The following is a 9,025-nucleotide window of genomic DNA, read 5'->3' on the forward strand; positions in this document are numbered from 1 at the left end:
ATATCTCATGGTTTCTTCAGAAACAATAGATAGCTTGCAGCATCAGGATTTTGGATTTTCACTTGTTGTGAACAAGCCTCAGCTTAGTGTGACTTTTCCAGTTCCTACTATAGTCTTTTAACAGACTTAAGGCAATTATTGGGGTGCTCAAAACCTTTTGTGGAGAGGACTTCCACCAGTCATCTTGGGAAAAGTATGGCAACACCTGTGGTAAGGGCTCCAATGTGCTGGATGCTGTGATGAACCCTTAACCATTGTTCAAATGTTGCCCCTACCTGCTCTGATTCGGTCTCTTGCCTCAGCATTCCCCAACCCGGCAACCGAGTTTTAGTCAATAAGTTTAAATAGGCCTCCCATAGTGGGACCGGGGAATGTACGGCCCGAGATGCCTATTAAACTTAGAGGTGTGTGTGAACGTGGGTTGATTAACATTTGGAGCACAGATTCCCCATCATGCAGTGCTCCCCTGCTTCTCTGGTCCCAGAATTCACTGCAGTCTCTGCTTCAGGCTTTCTGTTCTCCATCTCTCATGTAAATGAATGGTCATCTGGTTCCATCTCGGATGTAAATGAGACCTAGGGCAGTTGGTTCACTCTTGTCACCCTTATCTTGAGGGTCTTAGGTGCGTCTCTCACTGCATTTTAATCAGTTTTGATTAGGTAGAGGAGGGGACGGTGGGGGGTGAGTCCTTTGATAGTCAGACAGACTGCATCCTGTGCCAGGGTTGCCCAAGAACACACAGCTGAGACGTAACTGCTCTGTTCGCGCTGCACGGCTCGGGAGCGCAGCTCCCTACCGGCTCAGCTATATGGGACCTGGGGGGCTTCCCCTCCGGATCCGGCTCAGCTGTGCCGGGTCCCTCCGCCCCACTTACCTTCGGGGGATCAGCTGTTGCTAATGGATGAGCCAAACTCAGGAATTATTCATGAATAGTCATTCCCACAAATAATATAGTTAAAATTGCACCTTAAGTTATAATCACTTATTTTCACTCATGTATGCATTCACATTTGTCCTTTTTAAGATGAAATGTTATACTATTCATTTCATATTTTTAAGTGGTAAGAAAATCTATTCAGCTACTTTTTGTGATCAAGAAAAGTTTAATTTTACTCAGATGAGTGCAGACACACTTTAAGACGTGCAAGAGAATAAAAAGAAGTGAATCTTGGGCGTGGATTGCTGAAGGGACAAGTGCTTGCATTTCTCAATCATGTGCTCTTCTGCCTGAAAATGTGCAGAATTCTCCTGAAGTGGAGCTCCACTGAGCTGTTGTTGGCTGGCATTTCTGGGTTTGGGTCCAGAGCTATTGCATTTTGTTGTATTCTCCCTAAAGAGTCTGAGGGTGTCCAGCTGAAAGCTGGTACTTCTCAAAGCAGCTTTATCATCCTCAGATGCTTCCACTGCAAAGCCAGGTGGCAGTCAGTCAAAGACAGACTGCTTCAGGCCACCAAAAGGTATGGACTGGAGAAGTGGTGGTAAGGTCAGTTAGGTGCTTCATAGATCACCTACACACATTTGTAGATCTTGGGCAATCTCTAGATTTGATAGCCCACACACAACTGGTGGCTCACAGACCCATGTGACCTACCAGGAGTTAAGTTGCAAACCCTGGGCTCCTGCTCGGCCACTGCTCCCCCACGGTTCTGGCTCCTACAGCAGCTGAAGTGTTTGGGCTCCCACTCCCTCCTCTGACTGCCATTTCCTGCTTCCGCCCCAGGGGGTGGGGCAGTTTGGTATGCTGTACAGTGAGTTGAGGGTGAGTTCACGGTTGCATAAAGAGGTTGAAAATCAGGGCCACCCTGGGGGCCAAGATCATGCCCCCACAATGCAGCAGTTGTGGGGACACCAAGTGCAGTGGTGGGAAGGTGCCCAGTGCAGAGGGTGTGCAGAGAGCATCTATAGAATAACAGAATCATAGAAAGAAGGACCAGAAGGGACCTATAAAATCATCAAGTCCTGTCCCATGGTCCATGCGGCACACAGCTTCGTGGACCATGGCTTGCTCAGTACAGCTTGTTGCATATGGCCCCCGGGGTGTGTAGCCCTCGAGGGCTTGGAAGTTGTACAGCCCTGACCTAACACTCTGTTCCTTTCTGTTCCTGATGAAAGGAGGCAATTCTCCCAATCAACACTCAAGTTTCCTGTCTGTAATATCAAAACACCCCCATATGGCCCTAATTGCATTTGTGCATACATGTAACTCCAAAATGGCTCTCAGCTTTAAAACACTGGATTGCACACATCTTATTCTCAATTCAGAATAATCACTTAGCTAAGTCTGATTTTTTCTGTCTATAGATAGCACTAGCCTCTTATGTTGCTTCCACTACTAAAGTATCCATTCACCTGTATCTTGTAACCCTTCACAGATTTGCTTCTGTATGTGCACAATATAGAAATTCCATTAGGGCTTTCTATCTGCAGTATTCTGGAAAAAATACACAATTTTTCATCTCAGCTGAAATGTTGATCTTTTCATAGTCATAGGCCATGTGGACCTAGGCCTCTTTAGCCTAAAAAAGAGAAGGTTGAGAGGGAACTTGATAGTGGCTTGCCGCTATATCAGAGGACTGCATCAGGAGCTTGGTGAGCAACTGTTCGCTAGGGCACCCCTGGGGGAGACCAGGACCAATGGATACAAGCTCCTGGAAGGCCACTTCCAGCTTAATACCAGGAAAAACTCCTTCCCAGTCAGGGTGTCCAGACTGTGGAATAAACTCCCTCCAGAGGTGGTGCAGTCCCCTTTTTCAAGAGGAGATTGGACAGCCACCTTGCTAGGGTCAGCCAACCCCAGTTGTCCTCCTGCCTAGAGCGGGGGGGGGGCTGGACCCAATGATCTGCAAGGTCCCTTCCAGCCCCTAACAACCTATGAATCCATGTAGACAAAACAAGATAGGTACTAATTTGTTCTGAACTAAATTACCAAATAGATTATGAAATGTTTTTGTTTGAAAAACTAGTACAGTATCTTAAATGAGAGTTGGCGATAGGGTAAAGGTTGGATACTTTCAATATAAGTATGTAACCCGGGTGGCGGCCCAATAGTTGCCACCCCTACCCAGTATCGGGGATGGTGTGGTAAGAGTGGGGCAGGGCTTCCAACCACCACCAATTTACTTTCCAGCTGGCTCCTGCTCCCCACAGAGCACCCCATGGTCCCAAGAAGGTCTAACACTTAACTGATTTAGAACAGGCTTCCCAATAAGCGACAGACCACAACAAGTTAAGCTCTTCTGGTCTGCAGCAATCACATTGTATCAAACCCCGCAAAGAGGCTGAAGGGTGACACTCTGTGGCAACCACAAAGGCAAGCAACAAGCAACAGAGTAGGCTCCTGCAGCAATCAGCATGACCCAAGCACAAAGCTCAGGGACTCCATCCGATGACAATCAGCTGCAGAATAAGGGACAGGACTGAGTCCCCTCTGGGGCAGTCAGTGCCAGAGGGTCAGCAGCACAGGCAGCTCCCAGGGGTCATTGCTCTAAACGCCTGCTCCAGATGACTGGCTGAGTGCCCCACATGCCTCACAGCTCACCAATCCCGCTCCGAGCGCCGGTCTGCACCCCGAGCTCCCAGGGACCCTTGTCCTGCTGCTCTGCTGCTCCTCAAGATCCCAGTGCCTTGCCTGCTGCTGTCCCACTTCCCCAGGGAAGGTAAGGGGTTTCCTCCACTCACTGGCCCAGCTCCCTGGTCTGGATAAGGATGTCGCCTGTGCTCCTGGCTGCTGCTGCTTCTCCGCAGTGGAGCTGGGGGCCGACTGCCACCCCTAGCCTCCGGGACACCCGGCATGTCTAGCACACTGTGATGGGGCCTTGGGGCACCAGCTCTCTGCCCCAAGCCCTGGCCGCTGCTCCTTTTCTGTTGCAGGGCTGGAGGCATGGCTGACTGCTGCTGCTTTCTTCTCCCAGAGCCTTTGAGGCTCTTCAGAGGGGTCTCTCTGCTCCCTCTGCTGGGTCAGCTCACCCCAGCTCTTCTTAGGCCTCCGGCATCCTTCCCTGGAGTCACTGTCAGCAGCCCCCACACATCAGTTCGGCTGCTGCTTTTATCCCCTCTGGCAGTCCCTCCCTGGCTTGCCAACCGGCCAACCAGGGCTCAAGGTGGCTGTCCCCCAGCCCCGGCCATTACCCTTCCGCACGAATGAGTGGATTGAAAACCCCTTCTTTCGACTGGCTTCTCCTTTTCCACAGGGTAGGGCTCCCCTGCTCCACCCTTTCGGGTCGCTCAGAGTTTACCTGCACTGTTTCTAGCCCAGGGTAAGTATCTCAAGCCGATCTGGTGAGCCCACATTGGCAGTCTGTTACAAGTAGTTCAGAAAGGGGCTTGTAAAAGCAAGCTATTGACATGGTGTTAATGCCATTGGACTTTAAAAGGTAATTATGAACATTTCTCTAAAGGTTTAACCAGGTGTTGTGGACCAGCAAGTTTGCTTACTCGTTATATTTCCTGAATGTGTAGAGCAAACTACAGGATCTGATGGGTGATGAGATCAGCAGTGTAACTAAATATTTGTTTTTCTCTTGGAACAAGCATAGTTCATGACAGAGAGATTAAGTGTAGCCAAAATTACATGTTGCCACTTCAAAATTAAATGTTAATTTGGAAGACAGACTTTGGCAAAAAAAATAACTTTTTACCATTTATGTTCTCTGTTTTATTTATTATTATTAAGATGAAAAACAAACTTCTGTCTAATGGTGCTCTAATCTCACATCTAAGCCAAAACCAGAACTGGGAGCTATAACACACTTGACAGTTCAAGAGACAGCTGCATGGCTAGTACGTTCATAAGGGACACCTGGTTTTCTACTCTGCTTAGTTGGCAGGGTCCGTGTATATGATAAATGAGTTTAAATTAAATCAGGGTCTATGCTAACAACTTGAATGACCTGCGTATGGTAGAACCTTCATCCTTATACTGAAAGCTCGGGCTGTGACCCTGTCTCCCACACAGAACAGTTTGTTGCTTCTAGACACCCTGAAATGAAGGCTTGAGATAGAAGAGGACTATGAGAACCTGTTTCTGGTTTTGCCCTGGAAAACTCAACTAAAGTCAGTCAAGTTTCTTGGTATAAATTGGCTGCAACCCAAGTACGGCCACTGGATTGGTTTCTGACTACAAGACCAAAACTGGTTTCACTGTTGGCTGGTGACACTCAAGATGGATTCTTCATATTATTGTTAAGTTATACTAAATAGCCCCGATGATACAAAAGGTGCTTCACTGTAGTAACTGTAACCCTCCATTAAATTTCAATTCAGTGCCTCTGCAGCAGGTACCACGGCAAAATTGTTGAAGATGCTGAATGACACATGATTCCTAGCCAACTGTGCAAAGCACCCAAATTAAACCATAGGCATCTTTTTCTGTTTGCCTTCTGTATCAGGGCATATGTATACAAAATCCAACTTGTACTAGCTCTGAGTGGCTGGGTCCCAGTTTGTCACACCGGAGCGTCTCATGCCATTCCCCACGTACAAGCGGTCTGTAAAGTCTTACACTAAAAACTACTCCAACTAATATACTCCAAACTAGCTTCTATCTTTTTACTACATGAGCAAAGGTAAGAATTACTGTGTTTGTAGTTAGTGGGAGAACACAAGCTGATAGGCTCGAATATTGTTATGAGCCAGGGCAATTCCTTTTTCCCCAGATGAGTTGAGGGGGCTGTTTGTTAATCTGCCTAATCTTTTGCAGTCTGTGGAATGCTGCTGGGGAATCTTCTCTATCATTAATGAGATGAAATACCAGATGCACTATTGGACAGGCCTGGTTCACAGAACCAAGGGAATCAAATATATCCAGGGAATCCTTTCCAGAAAAAGTTCCTCATTAAGAAAATTCTTGTCCTCATGTGTTTTGTTCTTTCAGGATGATACAGAGCACCCATGCGCTATTGGGAAGCACATTAAATGGTACTCTAAAATCATACTTATTCTATTTTGGGTCAGTATTGGTGCTCTTAGATAATGATGGCAGTCCCTTGAAGTCAAATATAAGTTTGTCCCAGCTGTTATCTACATGTCCTCTGGTGACTTTAGTGCAATTCTTGAGAAACAAGCTGGCCACAGACTGAATAAGTGAAAGGAGGGAATGACATTGCCATCTGTGCTTGTAACTGAGCCGCTCAAGCCTTTTTCATTTTTCGTCCATGGTGTTTCACTTTCTAATCATGCTTTTTCAGAACTGGTCACAGCAGATTTTATTGCAGCCTGCCAGATTTTTCTGTTTGAAGAAATAGATTGCCCATTGTCCTCAGGAATCGGAAGATGGCATACAAAATGTGCTAACCTCTTGCGGTTACAATTTGCTGACAAATACTACTAAATGACTTGGAACAACAATTTGTTGGCAAGAGGACTTTCTTTGCATTATGGATTCAACCTACTGATGTTAAATTGGCTAGTGAACTGAAAGCTATGGCAAAACTTGTATTTCCTTTGAAAGGCTGTATCAAAATTTGTCTAAATCTTCACATATAAAACATGATGAATCTGTATGTAAAAATTTACCATAAAATAGCATTTAGCAGTCTAAAAAGTTTGGAAATATGCAGCTGTGGTGGTCCAGGAATTATGCAGAAGAGGAAGAATGCCTTGTATTCGAAACTTTGTCTAACTTTATTCCAGTCATGCAGTTAGTCCAATAAAAACTTTGGAGTAATCTACTGTGTGGCAGTCTGGGGCTCCAAAAAAACATTTTGCAAAACAAGCACTGATAAGCTCCTTTCTGTAACTTCTTTAGATTGATATAGTAGTCTAGATCCTAGACTCTAGAGTATAAACTTATAACATGGTTTTGCAAATCACATAAAAAGACTAAGAAACTACTTGAAAGAATGACCATCTGGAGGAAGGGAAATGAGCAAATGTGTGTGCATGCATGCTCCCAATTGCTATTGCTAAATTCCGCTGAAGTAATATTCTATTAGGTTATCCAAGAATCCTAGGTTGAACTTGCCACTGGAGAACTGCAAAAATATACTATGATTTTGCAGTAATAATTGGATCATCATAAGTGTCAGTAGATTGCCTTTTGTGCATCATGTCAATAAGGGGGGAGGGAGAGCATGATTTTCTTTTAGACAAATTGACTGATCTTTAGTGTGGCGCGAGCACATTACTTTTTGGGTATCTCAGTCTCACCTCAAACTTTCCTCAAAGCCTTATTAGGATAATGCATTTCATCTGTCTACAGTTCTCTGGGCAAAATGTACACTGATTATCTCAAACACTGACACGGGATATATTCAAATTTCTTTTCTGCCCCACTTCCTGCAATTTGTTCCTTGTGCACCAAACCTTTAAGCTGCACTAATGTATAGCTATTGGAAATAGTTAAGCAACACATGGCCCCTGCCAAGGTGAAACTGTTGTTGATAATGCACCATTTATTGTAATAGTCACCATTCCCTGGGGATCACATTTTTATTAATATTTCTCCTATACTGTAATGGTCTCAGAGAAATCGAATGTTCAGCATTGCTTTGTGCTGTAATAAACTGGGGCTTAAACTTGTGTGCAAATAGACCAGAGCTATAATAAGTACTCACTAGTGCATCTTTTGTGAGAATGTAAATAGTAATACTAGAGCATTTTTCAATGAACTATATGAAACAAAGCAGACCATAAGCTCTATGGAAAGTCTGGAAGGCAGGATGTTAGCCTTAAAGATTCATAGAATCATAGAGAGGTAGGGCTGGAAAGGACCTTCAGAGGTTATCTAGTCCAACCCCTGCCTGAGGCAGGATCCTCCCTATCCAAACCGTCCCACACAAACCATAATTTAAACTCAACATAAATCTACAGTCACCTGACACAACACAGACCTAACACCATAACCTGCCACAGGTAAAGCAAGGGAACCACAGCAGCCAACATCCTTCTATCAAATGTTGTCAATATATGCTCGAGATCCCAGCTACAGGACAGAGCGGGGTGGGCAATTATTTGGGCTGAAGGGTTACTTAAGTAGTTTTGGTGAGCTGTTCAGGGGCAGGAACAATTAAGCCTATCTGGCTCTGGGCCCATCTGACCTGCACCCACCAGATGGAGCAGGTGGATGGGTGAGCAGGTGGGTGGTGTCTTCATGGAGACTAGTCCAAGACCCCCATTAACAGGATGTGCTTGGCCAGGTGGATGGGACGGGGCTGCTGGTGGGCGGGAGCGATGTCTGGGAGTAAAACAAGCAGGTCGGGCCAGGATCATGGGGTCTTGACAGCATGGGGCCTGGGGCAGACTATGATCCACTCCCCTCATGCCCCTGCCCACAGGACTGGTGCCTGTTGCAGGGATGTGCGGGGAGCAGGTCATAGCTCTGCCCTAGACCCTGGCCCTACACCGCCCTGCACTGTACCTCCACGACTGCTGGTGGCCTGGCAGCACAGGACAGCCCAATGGATCATAGTTTCATAGTAGCTAGGGTCAGGAGGGACCTGAACAGATCATCTAGCCTGATGTAATCTTTTTTATGGTATATCTAGCTTTTGCAAACTATATCTAACTGAATACTTAAGGCAACTTACTGATGCTGGGAGGGGTGTGGCATGTGTGTGTTAAGAGATGCTTGCAGAGCACAGCGTGTGGGATGCGGAGGATTCCTGGAATGCCTCCCTAACACCAGCAGGATAGTGTCTCCCTGACACTTGTAAGATAGCAAGAAGTTCAGAAAAAGGTCTCATTATAATGCTAAAAATCACACCCCTGGGCAGGGCAAAGTATGTTAATGAAACATATATGTATGTAAATGAAATACATGGCTAAAACATAGGTATAGAGACATGCTCAGTAGAGAACGTCTTATGTCAGTGGCTTGTAACCAATCACTGAGCGATACACTTGCAAACATATGTATAAAAGGTACCCAAAGGTAGAAACCGGTGGTGCTTGCTTTGCAAACGATTGCCAAGCACCCCTCTCTGCGCAGACTGGAAACAATAAAGATTAAGTTGGATCCTCCACCCCTGTGTGTTCATTGGCAATAGCGCACCGGGCACGAACTCACACTGTCCGTTGGGGACAACAC

Source organism: Alligator sinensis, unplaced genomic scaffold, assembly GCF_000455745.1.
Source record: "Alligator sinensis unplaced genomic scaffold, ASM45574v1 scaffold658_1, whole genome shotgun sequence".
Lineage (NCBI taxonomy): Eukaryota > Metazoa > Chordata > Crocodylia > Alligatoridae > Alligator > Alligator sinensis.